At 34.5% G+C, this 17,839-nt stretch overlaps 1 pseudogene; it reads right to left on the bottom strand.

Annotated features, from left to right (window-relative positions):
* Window positions 1–14,560: 14,560 nt before the first annotated feature.
* Window positions 14,561–16,115, bottom strand: LOC141562060 (14-3-3 protein zeta/delta pseudogene; annotated as a pseudogene).
* Window positions 16,116–17,839: the final 1,724 nt, after the last annotated feature.

The following is a 17,839-nucleotide window of genomic DNA, read 5'->3' as shown; positions in this document are numbered from 1 at the left end:
ACTGGTTTGATTAAAAAGTGATATATAATTGGAAACTCTTAATATCCTGAACTTCAAAATTCCACTCAAAGAATACAATTTATTTTTCCACTTCTCTAACTATTCACATTAAGCCTACTTTTTGTTATCATAATCTCCAGAACTTTGATTCTTCTTAATTCTCCTCTTTTTCTCAATTGCCTCTAGACTCAGTCTTGGACTTATAGCTTTTCATTTTAATGATTCACTAGCCATTATCCTAGAAGCCCTCAATACTCTCACTATTTATTATTCTTAAATTGGCCCATCTGCAACTTTAAATTATTGAAGGCATCTAATTGCTCCTTAGTGAGAAAAGTATGAAATTGAGGTCTTTGTGTATGCTTGTGTTTATAGAGTTGGAGTAGTGATGGGGGAAATCTCAGTCTGTGCTTCTATCACTGAGGAAGCTTCTAATATTGTAAGTCCGTCAATAGATAGACTCTGACAATTCTTCTAAATGAGAAGTTATTTTACTTGCTCATTCTCACTATAATCTATAACAGCTAATCTATAACAGAAGTAGGATTTGAAGCTGACTTCCATGCTGGCCTATCTATTGCCTACTATCCACATTCATTTTATCCACTATAATTTTATGGTGAAAAATCTCAGAGGCACTCTTGCTGATGACTTTTATTGACTCCCACTACCATTCTATATCTTTCCTTACTCTTCATGCCCCTAATAGCACCCCAAACTTTATAGTCAGTAACTTAGTCTTCTACTTCACTGAAAAAATTGAGAACATTTGCCAGATGCTTGCTCCATTGATTTCCATATCCATTTCTCAAAGATTCTCCATCATCTTATGGAGGAGGAAATGGGAGACTTAGGATCAAGAATACAGATGTAGCATTTTGCTTCCTCCCTTATGTGTCTTTTCTTCATTAGCTCTTTCCCATTGGTCTACAAAAGTTCTCCATCTTGGCAATCTTTAAAGAATTTTTTTCTTTTGATCTTTTACACCATCTATATATACTATTCCTATTTTTCCTTCTTTCTTTTTATTCTTTCTTTCCTTACTTTTTTTTGGGGGGACAAGGCAATTGGAGTTGTGATGGCCCAGAGTCACACAACTTTGTGTGTTAAGTGTCTGAGATCAGATTTGAAGTTAGATTCTCCTGACTCCAGGGCTGGTGCTCTGTCCACTGCCCCATCTAGTTGTCCCATCTATATACTATCCCATTTCTCTCTGCCACTTCATTCCCATATTTCTTGAACCCATCTATACATTCCATTCTATCCCTAACCATTTTCAATCTGGCTTCCTTTAAGATATGCTGAAAGTGGTTTCTCAGAAACCAATGACCTTTTTATTCTTTCTATAGCATTTGACACTGCTGATCATACCCTCCTTCAGGACACTCTCCCTCATTTGGTTTCTGAGATAAATGTCTCCCAGATATCCTACTATCTTTCTAACCGTCCTTGCTGTTTTCTTCCTTAGATTCTTATCCTATCCATGATCTCTTAATATGAGCTTCCTAAAGTTCTAGCCTCAAACATCTCTTCTCTCTCTCTGCATTCTGTCTCTTGGCGATTTCATTTACTCTTTTGATTTCAACTACTTCTATATAAATAGGACAGTATCTGGAACATTACAAGCACTATACAAATATTATAACTTTTTAACTTACATACATTTAAATGTATATGTATAGATTATGTATCAGCTCCGACATCTTCTCAGTAGTATGCCAGCCCCACATTTCCAACAAATATCAATATATTTCTCCCTGGCTGTTGGTATCTCAAATAAGCATATCCAAAATTAAACTCACTACATTTTCTCCAAAATCTATTCCTCCTTATTGCACTCTCAGTGGTATCAACATTTATCTTCTCTTTAGTGTTTAAAATCTTGTTATTATCCTTGACTCTTTCTTTGTTCACCATTTACAAATCATCCATTCATACTATACATATTTAAGTGCTTACTATTTGCTATAAAATGCTGGACTTTGAAGGGATAAGATATTTAGACGGGATTAAAATGGAACTTTCTCTAATAGGGGAATAGGATACAGGGATAGATGATCATAATGCACAATTAATTACAATTGTGCATAAACTCAGACAATTATCATGTTCATGGTAAATAAATCAGAAAGTTGTGAAACAAAAATGGTCTTATGTCCAAAGAGAGAAATTATTACCATAATGCAATTCAAGAAAAGTCTATGGAAGAGATAATGTTTGAATTGGTCTTTAAAGCCATGAAATTCAACATGAAAAGGGGCAGGAGGAAAGAGATAGGAAGCTTTTTAGGAACAGAGAGAGCAAAGACATAAAAGAAAAATGACAGGTGCTTTCAGAAGTCAGAGAATAGTTTAGTTTGCTGAAGTATAATGAAAAAAAAAATAATATGACTTAGGTATAGAAAGGTGGAGAGTTCTTAGATTATAGAGGACTTTATACCTAGAAAGGGGAGTTTAAGCTATATTAGGTAGTTAGTAAGGAGTTACAGAAGATTTTAGTTATTACCAAACTGGGCAATTGCCAAAGTTCTGTTAATTCTACCTTCAAAATCTCTCTGATATCTATTCCTTCCTCTCCAAAGCTACTGTAACTAACTTGACATAAGATCTCATTGCCACTTGATGATAATATTGCAATTAACATACAATAAGATTATAGGATTTCAAGTTCAGGGAACTTTAGACATGGTCAAACTCAAATCCTTCTTTTTTTCAGCTAAGTGAATTGAGAATCTGAGAGATTAAGTGATTTAGCCAAAGTCACACGGGGAGTGAATAAAAAAAAATTTAGATTGGAAGCAGGCTCCTGTGACTCCAGATATAGTCTTCCCAAATCTACTTTTTCTTTCTTCAATTCATCCTTCAGGTATTTGCTGGACATAATTTCTTTGTGAAAAGAAGGAATAAAGGAAGGAGGAATGGAGGGAGGGAGGGAAAAAGGCAGGAAGGAAGGGATTAAGGGACAAGGAAAGAATGATGTAGGGAGAAGAAAAATAATATACTTCAGCCTATATTTGGAAACCATTAATTCTTTTTCTAAGGGTAGAGTAGTTTCCTTCATGACTCTTTTGGGATTATCTTGGGTCATTGTATTGCTAAGAACAGCTAAATCTTTCACAGTTGTTCATCATACAATACTGCTGTTACTGTATACAGTGTTCTACTGATTCTGCTCATTTCACTTTGTATCAATTCATGGAAGTCTTTCCAGATTTTTCTGAAATCACCCTGCTTGTCATTTTTTGGGCAGGACAATTGGGTTTAAGTGACTTGCTCAGGGTCACACAGCTAGTAAGTGTTAAGTGTTTGAGACTGGATTTGAACTCAGATACTCTTGACTCCAGGACCAGTCCTCTATCCACTGTGTCATCTATCCATCTGCTCCCTGTTTGTCACTTTTTACAGCACAATAATATTCCATTCCAATCATATACCACAACTTGTTCAGATATTGCCCAATTGATGTACATCCCCTCAATTTCCAGTTCTTGGTCAAGGTTAAGATTGATCTGGAAAGTCACAGAGATATTTTGGGAAGCCATAGGGCAGTCAGTTGACCTACTCTTTCCAAAAGCAGAGCAGATAATAAGTAGATGACTGGGAGAGATATGAAGCATGGTCTGGAACTGGCAAAGTGATTTTATTATATGAGCCTGTATTTACTCATTCATCAATCAGTAGAACTCTATCTCAAGGTGAGAGTTTCACAGCTGAGTAGACTAAGTCCCTCAGAATATGATTTCTGGTAGTCTGGTGGTTTGGAAGCTACAATAGCAAGGTAAATGGAAAGGCTAGATAGATTGAACAACTGGATAAGATAGACTTTATTATCTAACACAGAACCTTAGGTAATGCCAGAAAGGCTGATTCCCTTTCCAACAAAGAGGTGCCAAATATAGCCATGACATATAAAACATCCAGACTAAGATAAGAGGCAGAAATGCACATGGCCCTCCTGGCTGCCTTCCCAAGAATCAGCATCCTGGGAGAGACACACCCAGATCAGGGAAAGCTTCAGAGAATCCAGACAATGCAGCCAAACCCTCCCAAAACCCTAGGCTAGCCACTCTCCAAAAGCAGCTAAGAGTACACTATACATTTTCACAGTAACATCCAGTTGATTTACTATAGGTATTACCACATTTCATTCACATATGCTCATAAAGGTCATACAATACAAATAATCTTTAAGCAATCCAATACTTTAGTGACAATCTATATTATTGGCTTGATATTATTATTTCCCCTACTCAGTGTACTGATATATCCATACTCTATGGTCTTCTCCTTCCTTTCAGATCTAGAGCTTAAAGTAGCCTCAGAGGATATTTAATCCAGGCCCAGAGAGGCAACATATTGTCTGAAGCAATGTATTGTCCAAGATCATGTAGAAGCCAGAACCAGAATTCAAAATCAGACCCTAAGACTTCAGGTTTTTTGTTCTTTCCACTGCCTCAGTGTATTTTTGATTAAAAAAAAAAAATTCTTAACTATGTAAGGCACACAAACACTTGTAAATAATTTCCCTATATTATTCTTTTGGTCATACCTCTTTCTAGTCAAAAAAATAAAATCACCCTACCCACTTCTGTCAAAAATCCAAAATATCCTATACTTTATATTCATTCCTAATTTCACTCATTTATTGATAACTCTATTGACAAGGGAATTCTAGGAAACATAACAGATATAGATTGAAATGTGAAAGACTATGAGTTTTCTAGTTTCATAATAATCTTAGTTCATTTTTGCTGAGTTCAGACACTAAATGATACTAAATAATCCTAAACCTTATCATCTATTGCCCAGGAGTGTCTAGCTTGATCATACACAAATATACACACACATAATTTTTCAACATTGACCCTTGGATAATCTTGTGTTTCAAATTTTCCCCTTCTTTCTCCTATTCCTTCCTTAGATAACAAGCCACCCAATATATTATACATATTAAAATATATGTTAAATCCAATATGTGTAAACATATTTATACCATTCTCTTGTTGCAAAAGAAAAATCAGATCAAAAAGGAAAGAAAATGAGTAAGAAAACAAAATGCAAGTGAACAACATCAAAAAGAGTGAGAATGTTATGTTGTTATCCACATTCAGTTCCCACAGTCCTCTCTATGAGTGTAGATGGCTCTTTTTATCACAAGACCATTGGACCTGGCATCAGTCATCTCATTGTTGGAAAGAGAAACGTTCATCAGAATTAATTGTCATATAAAATTGACATTGTCATGAACAATGATCTCCTGGTTCTGTTCATTTCACCTCACATCAGTTCATGTAAGTCTCTCCAGATCTCTCTAAAATCATGCTCCTGATCATTTCCTATAGAACAATAATATTCCATAACATCCATATACCATAACTTATTCAGCCATTCTCTAAATGATGATCATCCACTCAGTTTCCATTTTCTTGCCACTGCAAAAAGGGCTGTCACAAATATTTTTGCACATGTGGATCTCTTTCCCTCTTTTAAGATCTCTCTAAGATATAAGCCTAGTAGAAACACTGCTAGATCAAAGGGTATGCACAGTTTGATAACTTTTTGAGCATAGTTCCAAATTGCTCTCCAGAATGGCTGAATCCATTCACAATTCTACCAATAATGTATTAATATCCCAGTTTTCCCACATCCCTCCAACATTCATTATTATCTTTTCTGGTCATCTTAGTCAATCTGAGAGGTATGTAGTGGTATCTCAGAATTGTCTTATTTTGCATTTCTCTGATCAATAATGATTTAGAGCAACTTTTCATATGACTATAAATGGTTTTAATTTCTTTATCTGAAAATTGTCTGTTCATATCCTTTGGCCATTTACCAGTTGGAGAATAGCTTGAATTCTTATAAATTTGAGTCAATTTTCTATATATTTTAGAAATTAAACTTTTATCAGAACCCTTAAATGTAAATTTTTCCCAATTTATTGCTTCCCTTATACTTTTGTCTGCATTAGTTTTGTTGGTACAAAAACTTTTCAACTTAATATAATCAAAATTATCTATTTGGTGTTCAATAATGAGTTCCAATTCTTCTTTGGTCACAAATTCCTTCTTTCTCCACAGATATGAGAGATAAACTATCCTTTATTTTTCTAATTTGCTTATATCACTTTTTATGTCTAAATCATGGACCCATTTCAACCTTATTTTGGTATATGGTGTTAAGTATGAGTCAATGCCTAGTTTCTGCCATACTAGTTTCCAATTATCCCAGCAGTTTTTATCAAATGTGAATTCTTATCCCAAAAGCTGAGGTTTTTGGGTTTGTCAAACATTAGATTGCTCTAGTTATTGACTATTTTGTCCTATGAACCTAACGTGTTCCACTGATCAACTACTCTATTTCTTAGCCAGTACCAAATGATTTTGATGACCACTGCTTTATAATATGGTTTCAGGTCTGGCACAGCTAGGCCACCTTCATTGGTTTTTTTTGTTCATTAATTCTCTTGAAATTCTTGACCTTTGTTCTTCCAGATGAACTTGCACACTTCCATGTATAAAGATTAGAGCCAGACTTTCCATGGTATTAAAGGAGAAAGATTTGTCAGTGGCGAGTGAGTTTAAGAGATCAGTATGAAATATGAGAGAGTATGTATAGCAGGAGACATTTTAGTCAATTATCAGTTTTTATTTTTCACAGTGTGGGACAGTAGTGACCACAAAAATAATCCGAGACTCTCAGAGTAAGAAAAGCAAAAAGGGGATCATAACAATCTCAGGAGAAAGGGTAACTCCCATCTGACAAGGAATTTGTCAGTAAAGAAGTGCAAAGCACAAACTGTAAAACACAAGATTAAATAGAATAATGCTCCCCTTCCTTCCTTTCCCCTCCTCTTGATCTTTTCTCCCATTTTCTGGGGGAGTTAAGGTTATTCTCTAAACATAGAAAACTATCCCAAAGAGAAAAGCATAAATTTCCTTTAAAAGAAGTACTTAAATGCTAATTAAGAGGTGGTGGGAAACCAGAGTCATTCTAGACAATTGAACACCTGCAGTTTTTAGCTATAGTGATCATTCAGGCCAATCCATATTTAGTAATGAATTTAGTTGTATTCCAATACACTATTGATGGAGCTGTGAATTAGTTCAACTATTTTGGAAAATAATGTCTAATAGTGAAAGAAAAGTCACCAAACTATTCATAACCTTACACCCCAAAGAGGGCAGTGACAGAATGAAAAATCCCATTAATAATAAAATATTCATAGCAACATTCTTTGTGGGAAAAATGCCTTTAAACAAAGTATGTACCTACCAACTAGGGAATAGATAAACATATTATAGCATGTTTGCAATGGAATATTATTGCATAAGAAGAAGTGGTGAATATGAAGAATTCAGAGAAACATTGGAAGATTTGAATGAAGTAATAAAGATCAAAGAGAGCCAAGAAAACAATATACATAATGACTACAATAACATATAACAAAAACAATACTAAAGACCAGAAAAACTCAGCTTTAATTGCAATGAATAATGCTGCTACCAGAAAAGAAAAGATGAAACATACATTTTTTTCCTCTCCTAAAGAGGTAAGGAAATGCAGGAGTAAAATATCAGAAATGTTTGCTTTTTGGTTAGTTTTGCTGACTTTGTTTAAAAAGAGAGTTCAATAGAAGAGAAGCAATATCAGGAAATGACTTTGTTTTTAAGACATTATTAAATAAAATCTTCAGGCCACCTGAACTTCCTAAGATAGAATGTTTCATGATATTCTTTTTTTTTTCATGATATTCTTAACAAACTGCCATTAAGGGTCCCAGACCCCATCCTGCAGCCAGTATACATTATAAAAACATAAATACTGTTTAATATCCTGGTTTGCACACTCTACATATACCTTATCCTAAGGCTAGTAGGCTATAATAAGGATTTCTGAACTCCTAATCTCTTCAAGCCTTCTCTAGAATTTTGCAGTAAATTGTGGGTTCTTATCTCAAATAACTTGAATAAAATTGACATTTGTATAGTACTTTAAGTTTTGTCAAGGGTTTTACATACAAAATCTCATATGATTCTCAAGACAATCATGTGGAACTCAGTTCTATGGAAATTGCTATTCCCAACTAAGTCCATTAAAGATTAAATGATTTGCCCAGGGTCATACCTAGGATGGGATCTGAACTTGGATCCACCAAGCTTGTCTAAGAAACATGTAAGCTTAATTGACCTTTAAAAAAAACCTACCATAATTTGTGGGAAAGATCCATAATTTGGAGCTTGTATTCCATGGCATATTCTTACCTATCCCACCAGCAATTAGGGTTGAGTGACTTGTTCACTGTACTATCTAGCTTCCTCCAATTGGTATAGTCTTGATAAATGTTCTTTTTCCCATTGGAATGGGGGTATTTCCCTGTGAAAGGAGTAAGCCAAGCCGCAGCCAACATCATGCTTGAGCTGATACTGCCAAGTTTCATTAATCTTTGTGGCTTTTCTTGTGGGTCTTTTCATGTTCTAAAATGTCATAGCCTTAAACTTAATTCCAGACATCCTGTGTCCACTGAGACAACCAATGGCGCTGCCAGGTTGAATGCAGTCTTATTTATCCTGAATGATTGATTTGCAGGATGTCATAGTAAGTACACAAGACCCTCTTTTTTGCACTATCTTGGAAGAACTATAATGTAGTCATTCTTACTTCTTCATCATATCCCAGAGTTGAAGAATTGCTTAAGCCATATCTTCTTTTCTTTGGGTTTCAATCTTCCTGATAGGACATTGTTGGAAATGTTCTTAATTCCAGTCACATGAGTCACACAGAGGGAAAAAAAAAATGTGACCTTAACATTCATTTGGTTTTGAGACCATGATAAAATCTAAGACTCCTTAAAGTAAATTAAATTCCTGTGGTCCATTAAGACCATGACAGAATGTTTAGCTCTCTCTAAATGGTGCCATCATGTCTCTAGGGAATCCTTGATAGTTAGCCACTCCCAGTTTATCAAGGTGTAATTCCACTCCATTGAAGTCAACTGGGAGTCAAGGAAGAGGAAGAGAATAAGTATTTATATAATTCTCACTCTCTGATAAGTAGTATGTAAAATATGTTACAAATATTATCTCATTTGATCCTCACAATAGCACTGTGAGGTGCTTTTATTTTCCTTATTTTACAGTTGAGGAAACTGACACAAATAGAGGGCCGGAACATCAGCTTACAAAAGAAGCTCAAGAGGCTTTGAGAGAAGTTGAACTGGCTTTATCCAATGTGGTTGAAAGAATTACTCAAAAACCCTTGGAAATATCAGTTTTTTCTATACAAGAGGCACCCACAGTAGTCCTTCCTCAAGGACACAGTATGATTGAGTGGGTGAACGTCCCAGCACAACCAGACCAAAGCCTTACTCCTTACCCAATGCTTGTGGCTAGAATTTTATTAAAGGCCATTAAATAAGTAGTACAATTATCTGGGATAAGACCTGACAAGATAGACACCTTTTATACCAATGCACAAATTAATGTATGCTGTGAAAACACCCAAAAGTGGCAAATTTTATTGTCCACGGCTCCAAATTTTACACATGGGTCTCCATTATAGATAGCTCCATTAAAGATAGCGATGGATTTTTGAAGAAAAGGTTGCTAAGATTCCTCTTAAGGGACAAACTGTCTTTACAGATGCATACAAGCATAACATTTGTGCTGTATACTCTCATGACTTAACCATACAGAGAGAAGTCAGAACTCCTTTTCAGTCCACTCAGCAAAATGAATTGTATGCAATCATGCTAACTCTTACTTATTATCCAGGAGATATAAATATAATATTTGATTCAGCTTATTGAGTAGGTGTGGTACAAAGAATTGCCACAGTCCAAATAAAATTTGTAGCTTCTAATGTATATCAGCTCTTTAAGGAACTTCAAGAGCCAGTGAAAAAGTTCCCAGGTAAGATTATATCTTGCATGTCCACTCTTATAATGGACTTCCAGGTCCAATTTTTATGCAAATTCAAACAGAGAGCCTTCTAACCATGTTAGCCAATACTACTTTATTTCAAGCAGCCCAAGTATCTCAGTCTAAATATCATCAGGCTGCTCGAACTTTATGTTTGCAATTTGGGATAATAAGAGAGGAAACTAGGGGCATAGTAAAAGCCTGTACAGCTTGCCTTCCTTTCCATGCTCCTATGCTCCCTCCAGGGAAGAAATCTTGTGTTTTGAGACCCAATGAAATTTGGCAAATGGATGTAACCCATTATAAATCTTTTGGTCATCTGTCTTTTACACATGTTGTAGTACAAACTTTTTCAGAATTTACTTTTGCTATATCAACAACAAAAGAGACTTCTCAAGTAGTCACTGAATTCCTTATATAAGCTTTTGCAATTATGGATGTGCCACAAGCAAAAAAACCAAAACAAACAAAAGAAAATCCAAAAAAAAAAAAAAAAAAAAAAAAAAAAAAAAAAAAGATAATGGACCTGCACATACTTCTAAACATTTTGCACACTTTTTGCACAGTATCAGATTTTACACACCACTGGCATACCTTTTAATCCTCAAGGACAGGCAATAGTAGAAAGGAGAAACAGAGACATTAATACACTCCTCCAAAACAAAAGAAAGGGGGAGCCACATGTAACCCTAGAGAACTTCTAAATTTAACTCTTTATACAATTAACTTCTTGATTTTTGAAAAAGATGCACTGGCTCCAGAAGACAGGTTTTATTACCCTCTGGAAGGGCAGTATCCAATGGGAGCAGCTACACTATCTTTAGATAATTGCCAGATGATGAGGAGAGATCCAGAAAGTGGTGAATAGAAGGGACCAGATAGGTTAACTGTAAAATTTGTAGCTGTGGCCAAAAAACTTTGCCACTTTGGGGTGTTTTCACAGCATACATTAATTTGTATATTGGTATAAAAGGTGTATATCTTGTCAGGTCTTATCCCAGATAATTGTAGTACTCACTTAACAGGTTTGCTTGTATCTCTACAAATGGAGAATGAATAAAATGGGTACCAACGAACCATATTTGCCTTGTCCATTGGAGAGAGATGGAGAAGACCCTTGAAACAAAGGAAAAGACCCAAGAAACCTCAGATTGTTCTATCTCTTACTACATGTGCCACTGCAAAAGCATGGCTGTTAACCCTGTGAATATAACAATTGACTTATGAACATCAAAAATTGTCAATGAGACTGATGCAGGACTTCAAAACTTGCAGGAATCATTGGATTTCCTGACATGTGAAGTGATGGACAATAAATTGGTTTTGAAATACCTCTTGACTGCTGAAGCAAGTGTAGGTGTGATTGTTATTTATATACCCTTCTTCTAGGTTATGGACACATATAATTCCTCATATTGATTAATATTGTTTATTACATCACTACTAGCCTGTGTTATATTACTGTGTGCTTGTGTAATGCCTCTCATGCTAATGGATTTATGTATACCTGTTTCAAGTAAGCCCCTTCAGTCCAGAGGAAACCTGCTAACAATATTTGGTTTGACTCCCCATTTCCCTTTGGTGCCTACCTCCCTTCCTGAGAAGTCAGGGAGGGCATGATCACCTGTGTTCTAAAACAAAAGAAAGCAGGAGATGTAAAGGGCCAGAACTTTGGAAAAGTATACTTGAAGCAAAGATACTTAAAGTAGGGTGTTTACTCAGTGTGATTGATGAGATAATGATTCTCTAGTTCACATATGATTAGTACTTAGTATGGTGATATAATGGTTCTACTGCTGTAATGATGTAATTGTACTAAAGTATTTAAGGGCTGAGAGGACTGGAGACAGAGTGAGTGAGTGTGTGCTCAAGCTTGATCTCAGACTCCAGACTCCAGACTCCAGACTCCATCCTTGCTCTCCTGCCTTCATCATTTCTCCACCTAAAACCAGGGTTCTTCCAGAGATCCTCCAGAAAGCTAGTCATGAGTCATTGGAAAATGAGTCATTGGACTCAATTCAAATTCTATCATTTACTAATAGTGTGACCTTGGCTAAGCCACTTAACCCTTCTGGGACTTAGTTACCTCATCTATAAACTGAGAGAGTTGGACTGGATGACCTCTAACATATATAAGCTTATTAATGTTTCTCACATATGTAGGATATGAAACAATATTCACTTGATAAAGAATCAGAATGTTCACTAATTACTCTACAACATGTTGACTGAAATCTGTCAACATTTATTAACCAAAGGCTATAAAGGTTGAAAGTGAATCAGCAATCCAAAGAGCAAAGACAAGACTTCATAATATTACAACTATGTCTAAAACATTGTCTTCCACTTATCCTCCAGTTTTAATTCTTATAATGTTACATATTTCCTATATGTCTAGTTTATCATACATCTGTACTCTCTCTAAAGTCTGACAAAAATATGTAAAATAAGTAGAATGTTATAGGTGATGATCTTATTTAGGCCACCGTAGCTCACATAGTAACTCACCTCTTTTTTTGGGGAAAAAAAAAAAGAAGAAAAAGAAAAAAATGGCTGCCCTTTCTAGCAACTGATATGATCAAATGAATGTTTTCTAGCTTTCATTTATAAAGTCTATCTTTCTTATTATATCTTAAAGATATTGCTATATTGCTATCTTGTATAGCAGGTGTGTCCCCAATTAGAGGTCCATGTATAACCAAATTCTCAATAGAGGCAACCATCAAGCCCTCTGTGGGCTAAAAAAATTCAAAAGAGAAAAATCTCTTCCATTTTCTCAAAGGAATTGTTAATGGCTGAAGAAAATAGCCAAGGTATCTCTTTGAACTAACCAGGCAGTTTTTTTCTCAGGTGTCTTTCAATACTGGAATCATGTTGCCTCAGTCTTGGGAATACAAATACTCCCTCAGATACAGTTCTATCTATTCCCCTGAGGACCACCTGCCCTTTGCAACCCTCAGCCTATCATGTGAGTCATCTGCCTCCTCCATTGCTGAGAATGATTTTCAATGCAATCATCCCCTCTGAGAGAGCAGCCCTTAACCTGTGATCCAGAGACCCCTGGGAAAATATAGAGTTGTTGTAAAGAGTCTGTGAATCCTCATACACACCAAGCATTGTGATTTTACTCTTTAGCTCCAACAAAATATGAGTCATGACACAACATAATAAGTAAACATGGCTATGGTAGATTGGATAAATAACATATTTACCACATATACTTAGTACAATTTTAAAAATAATGTGTTATGATTAACAAAATATAAGTTTATTTAAATTACTACATATTTATCATGTAGTTTCTAAAATCAAGTGATTTTGATAGTGTAATTATTATCACAAGGAGAGTGGACTATGAAATATTTTTAAGTGGAACATGTGGTTTTCTTCAGACTACCACCTTTGTTTAAAAGAGAAACTGAAAATCAGGGTGATGGAGAAGGAAGTAATATTTGGAACAATATGAAACCCACAGAACTTTTGCCATTTGATAATTTTATATTTAAACTTGCCTTTTCTTTTTAAAGTCCATTATACAGCTATCAAGTGTGAAGTAAATCTTCAAAATATGCCATTTCCTTTAGAGAAGTTTCAGAACCAAAGATCTGATTTGTATGAAAAGCTGTTGAAAAGTCCATTCATAAAACTTTTATTCCACTTACATTTACTTAATACACATTCTTAACAATTATGCTTGGATTGTTCACAAAAATGTCATAAGACATTAAACAAAGCTAGCCATCATCTCAAGTTATTTCCCTGTTGACAATTTTTACAGCACATATATATTAGACATGCATTAAAAAAAGTCACAAAAGCAAAAAACCTTTTAAAAAGTTAAATACATGAGTTTTTTGTTTGTTTTCTTTTTTACTGCTGTGCTTGATATACAGTGACTTTATGAATATCAAGCAATTCATTTTTACTGCATCTTTACTTGTACATTTGTTTGTAGGACACCCAAACCATTTATATACAAATAAAATGAATGTAGCAAAAATAATGAAAGCAAATTTCAGGTAACTTTACAAATAATGGAATGTGAACTGCGCCCACCCTTCTCCAGAGTAAATTGACTGGGTTAAAACTTTATCTTAAGGAACACTTTTTCAACTTCAATTATAAAAGTGCACATGTTGAGATTGTGTATTCCACAGATTCACATGGAATGACATGTAATATCTATGGGACATACGTTTCTACCACAGCTATGAGTGCTCCAATTCTAAAGTACCCACAATAATTATACCTATGGCTGGAACCAATTATTTCTTTATCCTGCTACCACTACAGGCTAATATATAGGCAATTTTCTTTGTTTAGACATGGAATCTGTTTTAACACTGGCCTTGTGAAATCACAGGGTACCAAAAGTACTATACCATACATGTAAAAAGTATATAAAAATTCCAAAACCCCATATTGGCCACCTCAGATGAAAACAGATAACTCCCCAAATGTTAACTGGCTCTACTTCCCTAATATTAAACATAAAAACCACATGGAAAATATAGTAATCCAAATAGGAGTAACATAAACCTATCATAAACCGTAAACAAAAACTATTTGTAGGACATCATGGATGACAAATGGTCTACTGTGCAAATTTTAGAATGAGCCAGACAAAAGTTGGAAGGTTGATTAATTCTCCCCTCCTTCTCCTGCTTCAGCTTCATCTCCTTGGATGTCCAATGTCCACAATGTCAACTTGTCTCAGTAATTGCATTATTAGTGTGCTGTCTTTGTATGATTCTTCACTTAATGTATTAAGTTTAGCAATGACTTCATCAAAAATTGTCTTTGTAAGGGAACAGACTTTCTCTGAAGAGTTCAGGATCTCATAATAGAACATGGAAATTCAAGGCCAGACCCCTTTTTATGGGGTGAATTGGTTGCCTCTCTTTTTGCTGATTTTAAAGCTTCTTGATATGCTTGTTGTGACTGATCCACTATTCCTCTCTTGTTATCACCAGCAGCAATCACATCTTATACTGTAGTAGTCTCCTTTCATTTTCAAATATTGAAATATTTTCAAAATATATTCAAATATATGTTCAAATATTCAAATATTTCAAATATGGAATATTAGGAATCAAGAACTTTTCCAAGAGAGACAGTATATCATCACAGATGTCTCTTAGTTCAGTTTCAATTTTCTCTCTGTATTCTGGGACCATGTGCTTTTTTTTCTCAGTACCTTCTGTCTTTTGCTCAATACTTGAAAAAATCCTCCAAGATGACCTTCGGGCCCCTATAACATTTTTTAAGCAACAGAAAGAAGATTCCTCCTCCTCATTGGATAATTCAGTTTCTTTCTTAGTTACAGACTTCATGCAGGTTGCTGTGCCATCATATATCTCAACCTACTCAGTCAATTTGGCCTTTTGTACCAGCTCATTTTTATCCACAACTGAATGTTTTGTGCCCAGAGTGAGTGGTAGCAGATAAAGGATGGACAGGGGATTCGGTGGTCCCTGAGTGGCAGCAGTGGCCAATGTTATAATATTTTAAAAGGTATTTGTTCTTGAAAATTTTAGGAACCACTGCTTTTGGTAAAACTTTATATGAAGGGACACGACTCAGTGAATCAATTATGACTTGGTTCCTCCACCTTTGCCCTATGTATAGGTCATTTTGCTATTTTACAATTTTATACTTAAACTTGTAACCTTGCATATTAATAACAAGCCAGAGATAACAATTTAAACTGCTCTTAAAAATGTCTTAAAAGCTCCAATTATGTCTGTTAACCAGACCTCTCTCTGACTACATTGTATCTTCATGTTGTACTGGAAGACCACTTTCTTTGCAAACACATTATGATGCAATTTTATATAATAAAATTATATATTCATACAAATATATAATTATATACATATGTATTTATAATAAATTATATTTTATATATTTATGTTTATAATTTAATATTTTAGTTTAATTTAATATAATTTATTTTATTTTATTATGTTTATTATATTGCATATTTTATTACGTAATCATAATTGTTGATAATATATTTGATATTAACAATAAACATAATATGTACTATTATAAATTATTCTAGATGAAATAAATTATAAATATATATATATATATGTATTCCTTGGTTTTATCTGACCTTAAACATGTTGCAGAAGTTTTTTCCTGAATAGGAGTTACAATTAGTCCCAGTGATATAGGAGGCATCAGAAACCATCTAGTCCAACCTGTACCATTCCTTCTACAATATCACTGACAATTATACACCTCCAGTGGTCAGGAACCAACTGCCTCTCAAGGAAATTTGCATCACTTTGGAAGATTTCCCCAATGATTGATCATATATGTGTGAATGTATTATGCATATGTATGTATGTATCCAAAAACATCCAACATAATAAATTTAGTCCAAAGTTATCTGCCCATGGTCATTCAGTGAATATGATTGATATTGATAATACATGTACACAATAACAACAAAATTGTATGATGTTCAACTATGATAGACTTAGCGCTTCTCAATAATACAATGACCCAAGACAATTCCAATAGACTTATCATGGAAAATGCCATCCATGTTCAAAGAAAGAGTTACAAAGAGTGAGTACAGAATGAAGCATACTATTTTCACTTTTTTGTTGTTTTTCTCCTCATGTTTTTTGTTGTTCTGATTTTTCTTTCACAGCTTAACTAATATGGAAATATGTTTAAAATGATTGTAATTGAGAAATGCAAATTAAGACAACTCTGAGATACCACTACACACCTGTCAGATTGGCTATAATGACAGGGAAAGATAATGTACAATGTTGGAGGAGATGTGGGAAAATAAGGACACTGATAATTGTTGGTGGAATTGTGAATACATCCAGCCATTCTGGAGAGCGATTTGGAACTATGCTCAAAAAGTTATCAAATTGTGCATACCCTTTGATCCAGCAGTGTTACTACTGGGCTTATATCCCAAAGAGATTCTAAAGAAGGGAAAGGGACCTGTATGTGCAAGAATGTTTGTGACCCTCTTTGTAGTGGCCAGAAACTGGAAATTACATAACTGCCCACCAATTGTAGAATGGCTGAATAAATTGTAGTATATGAATATTATGGAATATTATTGTTCTATAAGAAATGAGCAACAGGATGATTTCAGAAAGGCCTGGAGAGACTTACATGAACTGATACTGAGTGAAATGAGCAGGACCAGGAGCTCATTATATACTTCAACAACAATACTATATGATGATCAATTCTGATGGACGTGGCCCTCTTCAACAATAAGATGAACCAAATCAATTCTAATACAGCAGTAATGAACTGAACCAGCTACACCCAGTGAAAGAATTCTGGGAGACGACTATGAACTACTACATAGAATTCCAAATTCCTCTGTTTTTGTCCGGGTGGATTTTTTATTTCCTTCACAGGCTATTTGTATACTATTTCAAAGTCTGATTCTTTTTGTACATATACTGTATTTAATTTATACTTTAACATATTTAACATGTGTTGGTTAACCTGCCATATGAGGGAGGGAGTGGGGGGAAGGAGGGGAAAAATTGGAACAAAAGGTTTGGCAATTGTCAATACTGTAAAGTTACCCATGCATATATCTGGTAATAAAAAGAGAGAAAGAAAGAAAGAAAGAAAGAAAGAAAGAAAGAAAGAAAGAAAGAAAGAAAGAAAGAAAGAAAGAAAGAAGAAAGAAAGAAAGAAAGAAAGAAAGAAAGAAAGAAAGAAAGAAAGAAAGAAAGAAAGAAAGAAAGAAAGAAGAAAGAAAGAAAGAAAGAAAGAAAGAAAGAAAGAAAGAAAGAAAGAAAGAAAAAAGAAAGAAAGAAAGAAAAGAAAGAAAAGAAAGAAAGAAAGAAAGAAAAGAAAGAAAGAAAGAAAGAAAGAAAGAAAGAAAGAAAGAAAGAAAGAAAGAAAGAAAGAAAGAAAGAAAGA

This window comes from Sminthopsis crassicaudata, chromosome 3 (genome assembly GCF_048593235.1).
Source record: "Sminthopsis crassicaudata isolate SCR6 chromosome 3, ASM4859323v1, whole genome shotgun sequence".
Taxonomy (NCBI): domain Eukaryota; kingdom Metazoa; phylum Chordata; class Mammalia; order Dasyuromorphia; family Dasyuridae; genus Sminthopsis; species Sminthopsis crassicaudata.
Note: the sequence above shows the minus strand (reverse complement) of the source record. Positions and strands in the feature narration are given on the sequence as shown.